Below are 18,905 nucleotides of genomic sequence, written 5' to 3' on the forward strand. Positions count from 1 at the left end.
TTATTGCCCAGTGTCCCGTTGACCCCACCCGCTGCCGCACCTTCTGCCACCTGAGGCTTTCTAGAAAACCCTATGTTTCATTCTGGGCCTGGTACTTTCATTGTTCCCATTAAAACCATGAGCCAGGAAGTCTTAACATTCAAAGTGCCGCTGGCTAAAAACCAGGACTGGTGGTGGTGGCACATGTGCCTTGGCGCTCCTTGGCCACTCTGTAGCAGTGCAGAACCCAGGGTCAGATGTCTGAAGACTGGTGTAGAGAAACAAACACTGCCCTGGAGCTTGAGACCCACCAGGCCTCGGTAGACATAACCATGGCAGTGACACTGTTCTGCATATAGAACATGGCCGCCTCCAGGTTCACTCACAGAAGATTTATCACAAGCCCAGGCGGCGTATACTAGAGAAGAGAGACTCCACTCCATCCCCTCTAGGCCCCCTGGGGTGCCCACCCAGACTTTTACAGATCAAGTTTAAATTGGCCTATAATGTATCAGATTCTGCAGCCTCTTGTCTGTCTTTCGAGCTGGTATTCGTTTCTCGACTCAAGTTGCCTCATCTGTTCTCTTTCGAAGTGCTTTCAGGCTGTCTTGGTTTCATGGTTATTTCTAAGACCTAGACATCGAACAGGGTATCTTTGTTATGTTTGCATCATCCTGCTTTCTTTAGTACTGCTTATCATTAGCAGCTGGGGATAGTTTTGGTTTTGATAAAAAAATGTCACAATCTGCTTGTTTCCATTTTGACAAAATGTTGCTGATTTGTGCTTTGCACTTGATAGTTCATGGGGTTTGTGGTGGTTTGCAGTGGGGGTGGGGACGGCGCGAACTCCCCAACATGTGTAAAAAAATTACATTTTCCAAAATTCCTCAAAATCCGTTGAGTAGAATAACGATGTGTGTAGTGGCTGATTCATTATGCCAGTGATTTTTTTTCTATTGGAAAGATTCACGTTTCACATTCTGTTGCCACTAATCGTAACCATCTAAAAAAAAATTTTTAATACATTTTGATATCATCTATTTAAGCCAAGTTCCTTGTAGCTCTCCCTCCCCTGATTTGCACATTTGCGCAATCCCTCGCAATGGAGGTCTTGGCCACTGGTGCTTTGAGGGTACCTGGTGCCCCTAATGCAAGCAAAGGAAATGCACCCATGTCCTCTAGTTAAGTAGTAAATGATAACAGTAATTGGGGGTGTCATGGGCGTTTCAACCCCAATGACCCGGTGCCACTGCTCCTGGTGCACTATTAACAGGGTACTTTGTGATGTTCCTGGAGCCACGCCCTACATACAATTGAAAAGAGTTGTACGGGACTGAAAAGCATAGGAGGCCTTGTGCCTCGAGCGAGCAGCGGCTTCACGGAGGTATCTCGGCGCTCCTTAAGAACAGAGTTAAAAATAAATTGTCAAACAACTTGGGAAGAAACGAGAGGCAAAATTTGAAAATTCATAATGCCAGTAGGCATCAACCATTCTTCAAAGTGAAAAAGTAATGCAGCGCGCACTGCCTTCTAATGCAGCAAAGTAGCAACAAGGCACAGTGGGGGCACGAGAAAGGGTCTGTCTGTAAGTCTGATTTGACATGTGGCAGCATGATACGGAAAATCGAATATAATGTTCACTCGCTGAATCAGAGTGCAGGCACATGATGTCTGTCCGCCAAGCTAAGCCACAGGGGCGGCATTGCCTGCCACTTGTTTCAGGGTAGCTGAGTGATGACCATTGACACAATTTACTCCGGAATCGTCCCTTGGGATTATGCGTGACACTCCCGCTAATCAAGTGACAGGAAAACAGGGCGAAATTTAAACAAAGCTACGGGCACTGACAGTCCGAGGGCCGGAGCTCTGCCCCAGTGCCCTCCGCAACTCTCTCAGCTGAGCTGATGGGAATGGGATCTCGGCTGACTTGCGTGACACACGTCTGCTCTTGAGCGCTGAGAGAAGAATTGTGTTTTTTCACAGTCTGTCACAGTCACACTTGGCAGTGTAATATAACTGTAACGTGAACAGCAAAGCAAGTTAATGTGTCTCACGAAAAGGCAGAAGTGCCTTAAAAACAGTTGAATTACCTATCCAACCGGAAAGTGACCTACACGACTATCCAAATTATGTAATGATACCGTTTTTGACGGTAGCAACATTTACCTGGGTGAGTTTAATAGAGTACCTTTTGCTTTGCTTATCAAAAGCAAAAAATCGTCACCACACACATTTCATCCCTGTCATCCATATCTACATATGTGTAAACATCCTGACAATATGTTATCAGCTGACTTCGTGGCGCAACGGTAGCGCGTCTGACTCCAGATCAGAAGGTTGCGTGTTCAAATCACGTCGAGGTCATACATTTATGCTTTTACACTTAAAATTGAAATTTGGTACTTAAAACACTAATTCAATTTACCAATCACTGATTAATTTAAAAATAAATTCGGATCTATTTGATATGGATAAAAGAGGAACAAACCTGCTACTTATTCATTGCTAGGCGTACTTAGAAGCCACTGTCAGCTATATTGTTTTTGTGCTTTTATTAATTTTCTAGAGTTTGAGATGTACTGAGCAACCAAAGTAGTGAGCTCTGGCCCCTCGTAAACTAAGTAATAATTCCCCATGCTGTGTAATATTAACAGGAAACATCAGGGTCACACAGGACAGAAAATAATCTTAGACACCAGAATAAAAGTGACCCCCATTATCGAATCAGATTGGTAGAAATCTGGCACCTTTGCAAATTGGTGCTCTTTTGAACTCGTAAGTTTACGCAGTATAATTATTTTACAGGGTATAGAAGCCTGCATGGATTTGTGGCCGTTGCTGGCAATCTTTGTTTTAAAATCATGGAAACCAACAGCAAAACTGACCAACCAGACTGCTAGACCTATCATCCATAGGGTGGTCTTCCCCCTAAAGTTTTGCCTGCTTACCTCCTCTTTTTGCTGTATCTTTTTGTTGGTCTTAATACTCTGAGCACTTTACCACTGCCAACCAGTGCTAAAGTGCATGTGCGTCTTCCCTACACATGCTGACGGGGAACATCCATTACAAAGCGGTGTTTACACCGCACCGCTGGTTTTACAACGCAAGTCGTTACCACGACTTGCGCTGGAGGGCGCTCTACACTAAGGAATAGTAGATTTACCATTCCAACCCCTTCCCTATTGTAGGTAGGCTGCTGTTGGAATAGTAAATCTTACTGTTCCTAAGTCCAGCACCCTACAGCGCAAGTCGTGGTAACGACTTGCGTTGTAAAACCAGAGTTGTAATGGTAGTGCGGTGTAAACACTGTGTTGTATTGACATACAACCCATGCTGACACTGGCGTATACATGATTGGCATATTAGTTTACTGATAAGTGCCTTGTGAAAAGGTGCCATATACCCAGGGCCTGTGATCTAAATGCTACTAGTGGGTCTGCAGCACTGGTTTTCCCACCCGCACATTAGCCTTTCAAACCTGTCTTGGGCCTGCTATTGCAAGGGGTGTGTGTGTGCAGTTTACTGCCACTTCGTCTAGGCATTTAAACCACTTGTCAAGCCTTAAACTCCCCTTTTATTATGAATAAGTCACTCATGAGGTAAGCCCTGGGTAGCCCAAGGGGCAGGGTGCTGTGTAACTAAAGGGTAGGACATGTACTGTAAAGTTTTACATGTATTGGTAGTGACAAACAACTAAATTCCCTTTTCATTACTGTGAGGCCGACTTCTCTCAAAAGCTAGCATCAAGAATTCCTTAAACACTTTTAAGCTGTAATTCCTGATTAGAAAGGAGTAGTTACATGATGTTTCATATCTTTGGAATAGTAAAGAGAAATCCCCTTTAGTGGTAATGATTGATTTAGCAGTATTATTTTAGAAATGACACTTTTACAAATGTGGACATTTCTCTGCTCTTAACTTAGCTTTGTGTGCCTGCAGTTTATCTCCAATACATGTCTGGGTTGGATTACTACTATATTTTGTGCACTCCCTCTAGGTAGCCACAATTACAGGAAGGGTGGGCATGACAGAAAACCTATCTACATGGATCTATATTCTGATAACTCTTCCTGGGCAGGAAAATGGAGGGGAAGTTGACACTTACACCTGAATAGGCAGTGTCCTGTGTCTCTCACAGATAGCCTGGCTCACTCACAAAGTGGTGATAACCTCCCACAGATAGCCTGGCAGACAAAGCTAGGATCGGGTTTGGGCTTTCAGCCCTCATCAGCAAGGATAGCTTGACTCTAGTGGCATGGAGAGCACAGGACCCACGTCTGGGCATGCCCATCCCACTCGGGGTGACAAACGCAAAAAGAACAATTGATGGACAGAATGCAGAACAATGTCATACATTCACCCCAGTATAGAGCTCTGGGCCTAAATCCATCTTTTTTCTGCTCACCATGCCATTCCATTTTGGAACAAGCCATATGCAAATTATTTTTGACCCTGTGCCCAATGGAACAGTCCAGCCCGAACTGCCGGGCCAGGTCCTCCTCCCTGGACTGGAAACAAGTATCCTAGGACCAGTTTCAGGCTTTCAGCCCTCATCAGCCAGAATAGCTTGACTCCAGTGGCATGAAGAGCACGGGTCCCACGTCTGGGCATACCCGTCCCACTCGGGGTCACAAATGCAAAAAGTACAATTGATGGACAGAATGCAGAACAATGTCATACATTCACACCAGTACAGAACTCTGGGTCTAAATTCATAGTTTTATTGCTCACCATGCCATTCCAGGTTGGACACAGCCATAGGCAAATCAGTCTTGACCCTGCGCTCAATGGGAACAGTCCAGCCCGAACTGTCAGGCAAGGTCCTCCCTGGACTGGAAACAAGCATCCTAGGACCTTAGGAGAGGGGCTGGACCCATCCCACTTGTACCCAGAGTGGCTCCCTGGGCTTGTTGACTTGCCTCCTGTTCTTAAGTCTCAGCACCATCAAAGACGTCCCACAGTCATGCTGGTGGACTCTGCCATCTGTGAGTCTTCCCATGCTTGAGGTATCAATCCAGTCCTGGGCCTCAGAAGTGGGTTCTGCAGCTCTTTTTGTTTCACAATTGACACAGTGCCAACTTTCCGCCAAATGGAACCAACACATTGCCCTTCGATGCAGGTGCTGATATTCAAAATCTACTCGACAGACTGCGCGGCTTGCGGATGATGGACAGCGTGGCTGGACAATAATGCAGTGCCTGCATCTTTAAGGAGTTCAACACCGAAGCTTTAATCAACTGCATGGACAATCACTGACATATCACCTCTAGCCACAAGATCCACGAGGATGCAACGCCTCCTCACATCGAGTCTTCTATGTCAACACTTGCTCCATCCAAGGGGCCTCATTTACCAGGCAATATTGCCTTGCTCCGAGATAGGGAGGCGTGCCATGGGTGTTACAGTGGGTGTCCCCAGAGGACACCCATGGCACTTAACACATACCTAGATTTACAAGATTTTTAAATCTGAGAATGTGTCGAAAGCATACTACTCCCCACAGGAGGCATAAGGGAGGCGCATTGAGGAGAAACACCTTTATTTCTCCTTGCTTTTCCTTTTTCTATGTGAGCTGTATTCGGCAGCACACACAGAAAGAGGAAAACGCCTCTTGTATTGTTTTTGTGCAGGACGGTGTCCCTTCGTGCACAAAAATAATCATCTCTGCAATGCAGGCACCCTTGCACCATGGTGCAAGGTTGCCTGCGTTGGCGCATGGCTGCCTGTTGTGCACAAGCACAGGGGAAAAGGACAGGAATGCACCTTATCTAATAGATACGGTGCATTCCTCCCCTTTTCTTTTGCCATAGGGCGCTGCCGCAAAAAGGATTGCGGCTCCGGCCAATTGCAAAATCTCGCAAATGAGGCGTAAGGTATTTTGTCTGCATTTATTTATTTATTTATTTATTTGCTTATATATGCAGGACTCGACCCCCGAAGGGGTATCTCCGCGCTTGTGCATGACCTGTCTAAATCATGTAGCTGGCCCGCCCTCCATCATTGTCAGACTAAATTTTGGATGCACCCTGTTCTAGAGTGACCTCAAGTTACCCCTAAGAGATATTGCCTTCCAAGCACTATTTTTGATTTATTCTTAAAAATTCATAACTCTGTTCTACTAATTGAATTTTTGTTATTTTGGTCTTGATTTGCTCTCAAAATTACTCTCTATTTTTCTTAACCTGAGTGGAGTATTTTTGTGGTCTTTCATTGTGTTACTGTATGTGTGCGTGTTTGTGTTGCCCAAATGCTTTTATACATTGCCTCTTTAGATAAGTCTGCCTGCTCTGTGCCAAGCTGAGAACAGGTTATCTTTTAGTGTGTATCTAGTCTACTCTGACTAGGAATGTGGCCCCTACTTGGACAGGGTGCATACCACTGCCAACTAGCGACACAATTTCTGACATTAGACCATAAAACTTGTCCACTAACACCCCAAAAAAACTGGCCACACACTGACCTGTGAGGCGAACCCTTCAGGCACTGCCTCTGTGTCCTATAGAGGTGGCAACTGAAATTATGCGATTCTGGGGGCCAGAACTGTTTTTGCATACTTGAGGAATTACCTAATTTGCCACGTAATCCATCGGTGGGGGGGGCCCCCCAGTCTCCAGTAGATGAAGGGGGCCCCTCAGCTGAGCTCTCCGGTAGAGAGCTGTGTCTCTCTCTCTAAAGCAGCTGCTGCCTGCAGCCTGCTCCTCGCTCTTCGCGCGCGCTGCTGACCTTTGACTGAAGATAAACTAAGTATCAACTAATATTGTTTCTCTTCAGTGGAAGCCACAAACCAGGCCCGGGAGGAGGGGGTGGGGGCCCCAAGAGAGTGCATTCTCCTCATGGCAGTATTCCTTCGAGAAGGGAGGAGGCCAGGGCTGTGAGGGGTGAGGGGTGGGGGAGTGGGGGGTTGTCAGGGTTTGAGGGCCTACATGGGCTGGGGACCTCTTAATGTGATTGTGGCACCCGTAAAAAACTATTGTGGCACCCTTAAAAAAACTGCTTCAATCCCTGCCTCCCCCCTACAAGTTATCTAAAGGCACAATTACAATGGTTGAAGCTGGCTCTGTGTTTTCACATCAGCATTCTAAAAGCATGCTTACCTTTTCTGGATGATTTCAGCCGGCTCGACTGCGCATGTCTAACATGCGAAAGTGAAAGCGATTTGCACACCCCTCTTGAGTGGGCCTCGGTAAATGTGGAGAGCTGGCATGCTGGCATGTGGCGAAGACGCAGTGCTCTGCTATGTGCTTGTGCACAGGTTGGCCCATGGTGAATTGTAATTATTAGAAAGAACTCCAGATGCAGAAGCACTTCCTCAGCCACCAAGTTTGGGACAAGGAACGAGACAGTGAGTAAGTTTCTTTTTATTGTTGAAAGGTGAAACAGAGGTCTCGGTGGAATGGGATAACAAGGGAAGATTATCTCTTTTCAGACAGCCTGTAGGTCCTTTCTCCAACATACGTGCCTGTGTAATATAGTTTGTAATCACTGAGAACTTTTATACATAATAGAAATTGTGTTTTCCGACAAGTCGTGGTTCTTTTAAAGAAAATACAATTTTAATTGCTTGCTTTATCATAGTCAGTTTCACGCTCACCCTGACATCTGTTTAAGTCCGCCAAGTCATTTGATATTCTCTCGGTGTACCAAGTCAACCTTCCCTCTGAGTTTGGTAAGCTGAGTTACAGTGACAAAAGTTATGTACATCACATAGAGGTGTCAAAATGGCATTTGTAAAAACATTAATTTTATTGTGAGAGAAAAGCATCCTCATTAAAACATGAATGCATGTGAGGGTGATGTGCTCTCTGCCCACCCTTGTTTGGGCGATATATTGTTGGTAGTGCTTAGTATTTAGTGTGTATCCTTGGCTTGGGATGGTGGCACTTTCCTTGTATGGCCAGATTACATGTGGATACTGGATGAAAACTGCAAACTGATAGTAGAGCAACTGCCATACATTTACTAAAAATAAAAAGCTTGTCTATTAGGTCAAAATTATTTTGTTTGAAGAAAGTGATCAGCTTACGTTTTCGAGTCCAAGCGGAGGGGGACAAGGGTGCAAGGCAGAGAGGAGAAGAGTGCAAGGCAGAGAGGAGAAGGGTGCAAGGCAGAGAGAAGGGCTGAAGGCAGAGAGGAGAAGGGTGCAAGGCAGAGAGAAGGGCTGAAGGCAGAGAGGAGAAGGGCACAAGGCAGACAGGAGAAGGGCGCAAGGCGGAGGGCGAGAAGGGTGCAAGGCAGAGGGGAGAAGGGTGCAAGGCAGAGAAGAGAAGGGTGCAAGGCGGCGGGGTGAAGGGTGCAAGGCAGAGGGGAGACGGGTGCAAGGCAGAGAGGAGAAGGGCGCAAAGCGGAGGGGAGAAGAGTGCAAAGCGGAGGGGAGAAGGGCACAAGGCGGAGGAGAGAAGGGCGCAAGGCGGAGGGGAGAAGGGCGCAAGGCAGAGGGGAGAAGGGCGCAAGGCAGAGGGGAGAAGGGCGCAAGGCAGAGGGGAGAAGGGCGCAAGGCACAGAGGAAGGGCGCAAGGCAGACAGGAGAAGGGCGCAAGGCGGAGGGCGAGAAGTGTGCAAGGCAGAGGGGAGAAGGGTGCAAAGCAGAGGGGAGAAGGGTGCAAGGCAGAGTGGAGAAGGGTGCAAGGCAGAGTGGAGAAGGGTGCAAGGCAGAGAGGAGAAGGGTGCAAGGCAGAGAGGAGAAGGGCTGAAGGCAGAGAGGAGAAGGGCACAAGGCAGACAGGAGAAGGGCGCAAGGCGGAGGGCGAGAAGGGTGCAAGGCAGAGGGGAGAAGGGTGCAAGGCAGAGAAGAGAAGGGTGCAAGGCGGAGGGGTGAAGGGTGCAAGGCAGAGGGGAGACGGGTGCAAGGCAGAGAAGAGAAGGGCGCAAAGCGGAGGGGAGAAGAGTGCAAAGCGGAGGGGAGAAGGGCGCAAGGCGGAGGGGAGAAGGGCGCAAGGCAGAGGGGAGAAGGGCGCAAGGCAGAGGGGAGAAGGGCGCAAGGCACAGAGGAAGGGCGCAAGGCAGCCAGGAGAAGGGCGCAAGGCGGAGGGCGAGAAGTGTGCAAGGCAGAGGGGAGAAGGGTGCAAGGCAGAGGGGAGAAGGGTGCAAGGCAGAGAGGAGAAGGGTGCAAGGCAGAGAGGAGAAGGGTGCACGGCAGAGAGGAGAAGGGCGCAAAGCGGAGGGGAGAAGGGTGCAAGGCAGAGGGGAGACGGGTGTAAGGCGGAGGGGAGAAGGGCGCAAGGCAGAGGGGAGAAGGGTTCAAGGCAGAGAAGAGAAGGGTGCAAGGCAGAGAGGAGAAGGGTGCACGGCAGAGAGGAGAAGGGCGCAAAGCGGAGGGGAGAAGGGTGCAAAGCGGAGGGGAGAAGGGCGCAAGGCGGAGGGGAGAAGGGCGCAAGGCAGAGAGGAGAAGGGCGCAAGGCAGACAGGAGAAGGGCGCAAGGCGGAGGGCGAGAAGGGTGCAAGGCAGAGGGGAGAAGGGTGCAAGGCAGAGGGGAGAAGGGTGCAAGGCAGAGGGGAGAAGGGTGCAAGGCAGAGGGGAGAAGGGTGCAAGGCAGAGGGGAGAAGGGTGCAATGCAGAGGGGAGAAAGGTGCAAGGCAGAGAGGAGAAGGGTGCAAGGCAGAGAGGAGAAGGGTGCAAGTCAGAGAGGAGAAGGGTGCAAGGAGGAGGGGAGAAGGGTGCAAGGCAGATGGGAGACGGGTGCAAGGCAGACGGGAGAAGGGTGCAAGGCAGAGGGGAGAATGGTTCAAGGCAGAGAGGAGAAGGGCGCAAGGCAGAGAGGAGAAGGGTGCACGGCAGAGAGGAGAAGGGTGCAAGGTTGAGAAGGGTGCAAGGCAGAGAGGAGAAGGGTGCAAGACAGAGGGGAGTAGGATGCAAGGCAGAGAGGAGTAGGGTGCAAGGCGTAGGGGAGAAGGGTGCAAGGTGGAGAGGAGAAGGGTTCAAGGCAGAGAGGAGAAGGGAGCAAGGCAGAGAGGAGAAGGGAGCAAGGCAGAGGGGAGAAGGGTGCAAGGCAGAGGGGAGAAGGGTGCAAGGCAGAGGCGAGAAGGGTGCAAGGCAGAGGGGAGAATGGTGCAAGGTAGATAAGGGTGCAAGGCGGAGGTGGAGAAGGGTGCAAGGGGGAGGGGGAGAAGGGTGCAAGGGGGAGGGCGAGAAGGGTACTGCAAGGCAGAGGGGAGAAGGGTGCAAGGGGGTTGGAGATGAAGTTAAAAATGTGCCCCCCCGGAAACATTTCTGCGGATGCCCATGGAACGCATACTACTTTGTGAGAGAGAGTGGGAGAGAGTGGAGAGAAAAAGAGTGGAGAGAGAGAGTGGAGAGAGAGAGAGTAGAGAGAGAGAGTAGAGAGAGAGAGTGGAGAGAGAGTGAGGGTGGAGAGAGGGTGGAGAGAGAGAGCAGAGAGAGAGTGGAGTGAGGCAGTGGAGAGAGAGTGGAGGGAGAGTGGAGAGAGAGAGTAGCGAGAGAGTATAGAGAGAGACAGTGGAGAGATAGTGGAGAGAAAGACAGTGGAGAGAGAGTAGAGAGAGAGTGGAGAGAAAGTGGAGAGAGTAGAGAGAGAGAGTGGAGAGAGAGAGAAAGTGGAGAGAGTAGAGAGAGAGAGTGGAGAGAGAGAGAGAGTGGAGGGAGAGAGGGTGGAGAGAGAGAGTGGAGAGAGCATGGAGAGAGAGTAGAGAGAGAGAGTGGAGAGAGAATAGAAAGAGAGAGTGGAGAGAGAGTGGAGCTAGACAGTGGAGAGAGAGAGAGTGGAGAGAGCATGGAGACAGTGGAGAGAGTGAGCGAGAGAGTGGAGAGAGAGTAGAGAGAGTGGAGGGAGACAGTGGAGAGAGAGTGGAGAGAAAGACAGTGGAGAGAGAGTAGAGAGAGAGTGGAGAGAGAGTAGAGAGAGAGAGAGTGGAGAGAGAGAGTGGAGGGAGAGAGAGTAGAGGGAGAGAGAGTGGAGAGAGATAGTGGCGAGAGACAGTGGAGAGAGAGTGGAGAGAGAGAGTGGAGAGAGAGAGTGGAGAGAGAGAGAGAGAGAGAGAGGAGAGAGAGAGAGAAAGTGGAGAGAGAGAGAGTGGAGAGAGAGAGTGGAGAGAGAGAGAGTGGAGAGAGAGAGTGGAGAGAGAGAGTGGAGAGAGAGAGTGGAGAGAGAGAGAGAGAGAGTGGAGAGAGAGAGAGGAGAGTGGAGGGAGACAGTGGAGGAGACAGTGGAGAGAGAGTGAGAAGAGAGTGAGAAGAGAGAGAGTAGAGAGAGAGAGTGGAGAGAGAGAGGAGATAGAGAGTGGAGAGAGAGTGGAGGGAGAGTGGAGGGAGACAGTGGAGGAGACAGTGCAGAGAGAGAGTGGAGAGAGAGTGGAGAGAGAGTGGAGAGGGGGTGGAGAGAGAGTAGAAAGAGGGTGGAGAGAGAGTAGATAGAGGGTGGAGAGAGAGTGAGAGAGTGAAGTGAGAGAGAGAGTGAGAGAGTGAGAGAGTGAAGTGAGAGAGTGGAGAGAGAGAGTGAGAGAGTGGAGAGAAAGAGAGAGTGGAGAGAAAGTAGAGAGAATGTGAAGGGAGAGAGGGTGGAGAGAGTGGATAGATAGCGGAGAGAGAGTAGAGAGAGTGGAGGGAGACAGTGGAGAGAGAGTGAGAGAGTGGAGAGAGAGTAGAGAGAGAGAAAGTGGAGAGAGAGACAGTGGAGAGAGAGTGGAGAGACAGTGGAGATGGAGTGGACAGAGTTGAGAGAGAATGGAGAGAGAGAGAGTGGAGAGAGAGTAGAGACTGACTGACTGACTCAGAGACTGAATACTGACTGACTGGCTGAGAAACTGACAGAGAGAGAGAGCGAGACTGGCTGACTAAGAGAGTTACTGACTGACTAACAGAGAGAGAGAGAGACTGATTGAGAGTGTGACTGACTGGCAGAGAGAGAGACTGACTGAGGTAGAGAGATACAGACTGACAGAGAGAGGGACAGAGAGAGAGGCAAAGACTGACTGACTGAGAGAGGTAGACTGATTGACTGCGAGAGAGACTGACTGAGAGGGACTGACAGAGAGAGAGAATGACTGAGAGGGGGACTGAGAGGGAGTGGGAGAGAGACTGACTGAGATAGAGAGAGAATGACTGACTAAGAGAGACTGACTGACTGGGAGAGAGAGAGACTGACTGGGAGAGAGCAAGACTTACTGGCTCAGAGAGAGACTGGCAGAGAGAGAGAGACTGATTGATAGAGAGATTGACTGACAGAGACTGACAGAGAGAGAAACAGAGACTGACAGAGAAAGCGAGACTGACTGACAGAGAGAGACTGACTGAGAGAGATTCACAGAGAGAGACTGACCGACAGAGAGACTGACTGACACAGAGGGAAACTGACAGAGAGAGTCACTGACTAAGGGAGAGAGTGGCTGACTGAGTGAGACTGGCTGACTGCGAGAGAGAGAATGCCTAACTGAGAGAGACTGGCAGAGGGAGAGATAGACTGTCTGGAAGACTGACTGACTGAGAGAGAGAGACTAAGAGAGAGACTGACAGAGAGACTGACTGAGAGAGAGACTGACTCACTGAGAGAGACTGACAGAAAGAGAGAGATAGAGAGACTGACAGAGAGAGAGAGAGAGACTGCGAGAGAGACTGACAGAGGGACTGACAGGGAGAGAGACTAAGAGAGAGAGACTTAGAGAGAGACTTGACAGAGAGCGGGACTGACTAAGAGAGACTGAGAGAGAGAGACCGACTGACTGACAGACTGACAAGGAGAGATAGAGACCGACTGACTGACAGACTGACTGACTGACAGAGACTGACTGACTGAGAGAGACTGAATGACATAGATAGATAGACTGACTGACAGAGAGAGATACTGACAGACTGACAGAGAGAGACTGACTGACTGACAGACTGACAGAAAGAGAGAGATAGAGAGACTGACAGAGAGAGAGAGAGAGAGAGACCGACTGACGGACAGACTGACAGAGACTGAATAACAGAGAGAGATAGACTGACTGACTGAGAGAGAGAGACTGACTGACTAAAAGAGAGAGACTGACTGACTGAGCGAGATAGAGAGAGAGAGAGACTGTGATGGAATTGGGGTCAAAGTGTGTATGTAGCTATGCAATGCCTCTTAAGATTGCTATTGTCTACTAATAAAAATGTATTATCAAAATGTGCTCTTTGTAGTTACATCTGCTTTTGAAATACTGCATTGTCGCTTTATCTAATGATTTAAAACAGAAACGAGAAGGAGCAGTGGATGTACTTTTTTCAAAACTGAGCGATGAGTGGGCCCCGGTGTTGTATATCATGACAGGAGTCTGCATCAGGAAACCCACCTAACATTGGGCAAACTTCCCCGGTCTACTGATGGCAAGGACCCTGTAAGGAATGGACCACCACCTATGATAGCCTGCTGGCAGACTAAACCCAACCTTTAACTCCACCATCCAGAGTTACTTATAACGGCTGCATTGGTGACAGTGGCGTAACAATAGCCCGCATCCCCTGAAGTATGGCGGGTCGCTGGCCTGAGAGCACTAGACTGGCACGGAGAATGGGGGGGCCCCCTCCATGTAGTTTGCAGGGGGGCCCCCTCAAGTTTCGTTACGCCACTGCTAATGAGTTGACCTCTTTGTCCACGCAGTATGACCATATGTGAAAATTTCAAACTTTTGAAATAATGCTATAAAAAAATGTACCGAGTTATGTCATATAATTAAAATTTTCTTGCTTCATAATTTTGTGCTCCCTTGCCTCATAACTCCAGCGGCCCAGCCTTTAATCCAGTCCAACCCCAGTTGTACGCTAGCACTGCTTCTTATTACACCTAAACTCTTTGTTAGATACTTCATTAGAAGAACAGTAGAGGGCGCTGTGGTATTGTTATATGGCAGTTCACGATGATTCATTATTTCCAGTTGTAGAATGGAAAATACAATATGACGTTTTCAGCGTTCTTATTTTTTGTTTATAAATCGTATAGTAAAATGGCAATTTCCAGAGTTCAAATGTATGTTATGTGCGTTTGTAAGAAAACGATCAAGGTAGTAAGACCAATTAAATGAGACGAAATATACGATAACTAGGCGAGTATTAAAGGTGGGAAAGGGAAAGACAATAAAGAACAGAGTTAACACATCATTAATTTTAAAATGTTAAGTTAAAAAACTTTTGTTGAAAGTCAGAAAAGGTTAGCAGAGGATGGTTTCGATCCATCGACCTCTGGGTTATGGGCCCAGCACGCTTCCGCTGCGCCACTCTGCTACACGATATCTGCAGTTGCTCCCTAGGTTTTAATGGTAAATATGCGTGCCACACGAATATCGTTGTGGGATGCAACATTGAAAAATAAAGCACACATTGGGCGATGCACTTACATGGTGGCAGAGGGAGACTGTATATATTTCAAGAAGGGCGCAAACTAATCATATAGATCTCTGTAAATAAACGCAGTGCTCGCTACTTTATGAGCTTTTACAGGTTTTTAGGGCTCGGGCTATAACGCGCTTGAAAAGCGCGTTCTCGCCAGAGAACTATAGTCGGCGTCTCAGCAGTCTGAGAACGCCGAAGGGAGACAAGACCTGGCCGCGCACAGCGTTTTCCCATAGGATAACGTTGTGCGCGCGGCCAGGTCTTGTCTGCACTGCATTGCATTGTAGACTGGATTGCGTCGCGCGCCTCTCTGGAATGCAGTGGGAGTCTGCAGAGAGGCGCGCGGCGCTGATAACAGCTTCCCTGACTGGCCCCCTCCTTCCTGTTGCTGGAGCAGCTCTGTTTTGTTTTTGTTCATTTAGTCGACGTGTTTGATTCAGCTTTCATTTGTAACCTCAGTACTTAAACTAAGATGGTCCTTAATCGCCGGTCATGCCTTATGACAACGTTAATCATGTCTGAGCGTTCGGGAAGGTTGTATACTTTAGGATGTGGTTCACGAGAGGTACACTGTATTAAGAGCTGTTTTGGGTACCCTTGCACAGTTCGAAATGCTTGTGCTCGTTACATCCAACCAGAAGCTACAGCGAGTTGATGATTTTAGCATCAGCTTTACGTGGGTGATCGGTATAATGCGTGTTTGCATAGCACTGCTATAGCTATGCCTTTCTTGCCGTGGAATATGAGATGCTTGTTAACCAACTCAATGGTGCCAGTTTTATTGACCAGGAGAGGAGGAAAGCGCTTTCACTTGATTCATTCTACTTCTAATATCCGCCCCGAATTCCATGATGCTCTCTGTCGTGTGGGCTGCTTGCTCTCTTGTGTGATGCTCGCTCTCTTGTGTACTTTGCCCTTAGAACACCTCCCTTACCCCCACTCTCTGTATTTCTTGTGTGCTCTTCTTCCGCCTCGTGGTGCACACTCTCTCGTGTTGCTGCCCCTGTGTTCCTGGCTTAATTTTAATTTTCTAATGGACATTTTCTTTGCTTTCCCCACCCATGCTGTGCTTTATTTATTTATTTTTTGCAGGGCAGGGTAGCAAATTGCTGTTGGCCCCTCTGCCATAAAATAAGCGATTTTGCACAAAATGTATTTACCAATCCATCTCGGATCAGTAACGTAAACAAGCATTTGCAATGCAATAAGTCGAATTTACGCAAGTTTGAGCTATTGACATTGCAAATAACAATGACTTTTATTTTTGCTTTTATTTTTAAAGCATAAAGAAAAGGCATCGTCATTTACAATGCCAATAGCGTAAACTTGCATAAATCCGAGACCTATTGCATTGCAAATGCTTGTTCTTTTTTGTTCCTGCAGATTTCTTCGATGGTCACGCAGGCTTTTTCCTTCTTTGCAGCTTTTCATATGGGATGAGTTAATCCACGTCACTGCCGCAAACACTCAAGAGACTGATAACTGACAGCTCATACACTTACTCAATGCTCTTCCCCTACTAGAGTGGTGCAGTGAGACCTTTCGGAGCAGGAGCCTGCGGGTGCAGTAACACCTCCTCCCCCTGTAGTCTATCTCTCGCTTTACATTGCACGCGCTGCTCTGCATTAATGCGTCTCTCGAGAGAGAGCTGAAGTTCACTGTCCTAGGACAGGATGGAAGCTGGAGTCAGCATACGGGGACCTTCTAGGCAGGGCCGGCTCTAGGCTCATGGTGGCCCTGTGCAGGGAGCGTAGGTGGGGGCCCCGGAAGAGGGGGTCCGGACGGGGCGGAGCTCAGGAAGGTGTTTTAATGATCTAGGTGTATACAGTCTAATCCCCTGCAATAAACTATTTTAAAGTGAAGCCTGCTCGAGAGAAAACAAAGTATAATTAGAGGAGGTATAATACAGCAATATATGGTAGACACTTGAGCACAAAAACAAACGTTACGTTCGTAGGCAAAGGCAATGGTGGCACTTGTGCAAGTATCAAAGCAAACAAAATGCCATTACCACGCAGTCCCCGGCAACACTCACTCGAAAGATCTGCCAAGGTGCCCTTTTTGTCAACTGGAGAGCATCATTATATTCCCACCCAGCCAGGTAGATTTGTCCACACACGCCCACTGCATTAATCTGAAGAGGATCAAGTGCACAAAATCTGATAGTCTTCAGAGCATCACCCCCATTGGGAACACCATGCCATGCAAGGCGTAGATGGCAAGGGGTCATCTCTGAGGGGGGGACTCTATGCAGGCAGTAGAAGGCAAGGCGTCTTCTTTTCTGGGAAGTGCTGTGCCGAGAGTAGAAGCAGAGGTCATCTCTGGGGGGCATGCTACGCAGGGAATAAATAGAAGGCGGGGGGTGGAGTCTTCTCTAGGGGCTCGGTGAAGTGGTTAGAGAAAAGGGAAAGGGAAGTGCTTTAAATGGGAAGATACTGCCCGGTACTGCGTGCCTGCACTTCCTGAATGTGAAGGGTAGAGTATCTGCACCTCTCAGCACTGCTGTAACATATTTAATGGGAGAGCACCGGCACTTCTCAGGAGCAAGCAGGTACTCTAATTAGTGAGTGCCTGCAATTCAATATTTGCATTTCACGCACTGAGGCCTGAACAAGGGGTATTTTGGTCGTCTGTCACCTTGCTCCTTTGTTCTCGACTCAGTACAGGGGTTGGGCTCAGGACGCACAGGGATCCGTGTTTTTGAGATGGAGCCTGAGACCAGGCATGAGCCTTTTAAATAATGCCTAATATAGAATTATGCTAGAGCAAAAGGAGTTAGGTCCTGGGTCGTGCAGGGGGCTGGACCATTAATTATAATATAAACATACAATTTGACCCCCACACCTGTGCTTGGAACTCGTTATTTAGAGAAAAACACTAATCAGGACAATTTCTGATTATGTAGACTTATTTATTTTAGCCCTTGCTTTTTTTCAAAAGTATTTCAAGTTTAAGAGTTTTGATATGTACAAGAAAAACACTACACAAATAGTCATAAACCAAAAATTTTGACAATTCCACATTCTTTTACAAATACACAAAGTCATACAATACAAAACATTTTTTTGCACGTTATTTACAGTGATAATGTATCTTCAGGTGGTGAAAAAACAACAAAAATTATTTATACTAATAACACATATCAATCATGAAACAATACAGTGATTCTAATGAGAAAAAGATTTTTTACAAGAAGGCGAATGGATATAAATAAATTAATATTATATCGCAATCATTTCTTCGTATTTTTTAAGAGGGGCCTTCTTACTGCCGACGCGTTTCAACCGGTTAATTAAATCAACACGGTCTCATCAGGGCGTTTTCACTTTGTTCCTTGATCTGAAGGAATTTTGTGCAAAAAAAGGAAAAAAGAGAAAAACGTCTTATTCGTGTTCTATTCTTTCAAGACCATTTGCCTGTTTCTAAAGTGTGTCTGTGACACTAGTATACCTTATGCACGAGTGTAGCTGGATCCTGCCGGTTCAGCAGCTCCCTTTTTCCTATTTTATGTTGATTCCTATGTAAAAAGAGTAGTATTTCAGTAAAGCGTTTGGTGCCTGGAAGGTGCCTGTCCTGATGTTTTAACACATATCAGTTTCCTACCTGTGGGCAGGGCCGTGTGTCCTTGATCGGAAGTCCTATTGTTCTTAAAATCTTTTAGTCTGGGTCCAGTGTAGTTATTAGTGTGCGCGCCTGGGCGCCCCTACATAAAAGGAGAGCATAGTTTTGTACTTCTGTGCAAAATCTAGTGCTGTCATACTTTTTAATGAAAAGGGGGAATTTTAAAGTACCTTGTGGGGAGAGCGAGCGGCCCTCGCTCAGCGAGTGTTTCTATTTTTCAGATGCCCACACCGTTCAGCTTCAATCTGCTGAATAAAAAAGCGGGGCTCATTACTACATGTTTCTGCTCGCATAGCTTTTGGGTACGGCCATGGGATGTCCCTATGCGCCGGAAATGGCAGTACTGTATATGGCAGAATACGAACATAAATTTGTTGAAAATAATAATCCTTTTAAGAAGCACATCAAACAGTGGTTGAGATACATTGATGACGTGTGGCTCCTGTGGCAGGGGAGCCACACTGAATTAATGGAATTTCACCACTGGTTGAACAATAAACATCATGACATAAAATTCTCTATTGAATCAAGTAACAACAGGATGACTTTCTTGGATGTGGAAATCTCTGATGAAGGTGGTCATTTAAAAGCGTCACTTTTCAAAAAGAAAACCGATAAAAATACGATTCTCCATCACGGAAGTGCACATCCCAGAAACCTCCGGGCAAACCTCCCTTATGGACAGCTTCTTAGAATCAGAAGGAACTGCTCGGAGGTAACTGACTATGACCGACATTCCCAAACATTTTGTGGGGAAATGACCAACAGAGGCTATCCCAAAAAGCTGCTCAAGCACTCCTACAAAAGAGCTAGATATACATCGAGGGAGTGTTTGTTAACACAAGACAAGAAAAAATCTGAACCAGACAAGATGGTCTGTGTTACCACTTTTGGCCCAGACACTCATAAAGTGAGACAAATGATCCTCCAAAATTGGCATTTGCTGGAGGACTTGGAATGCCCATTTCCCAGGCCTATATTCGCCTACAAAAAGAACCAAAGT

At 47.6% G+C, this 18,905-nt stretch overlaps 2 non-coding genes across 2 annotated transcripts; one reads left to right on the forward strand and one right to left on the reverse strand.

Moving 5' to 3' along the window:
- The first annotated feature begins 2,271 nt into the window (after nt 1-2,271).
- TRNAW-CCA (transfer RNA tryptophan (anticodon CCA)) lies at nt 2,272-2,343 on the forward strand. The gene has a single exon. It is a non-coding gene; the product is annotated as a tRNA-Trp (tRNA).
- Nucleotides 2,344-14,101: 11,758 nt separating this feature from the next.
- Nucleotides 14,102-14,173, reverse strand: TRNAM-CAU (transfer RNA methionine (anticodon CAU)). The gene has a single exon. It is a non-coding gene; the product is annotated as a tRNA-Met (tRNA).
- Between the last annotated feature and the right edge of the window lie 4,732 nt (nt 14,174-18,905).

The sequence above is a fragment of the Lissotriton helveticus genome, chromosome 12 (genome assembly GCF_964261635.1).
Source record: "Lissotriton helveticus chromosome 12, aLisHel1.1, whole genome shotgun sequence".
Lineage (NCBI taxonomy): Eukaryota > Metazoa > Chordata > Amphibia > Caudata > Salamandridae > Lissotriton > Lissotriton helveticus.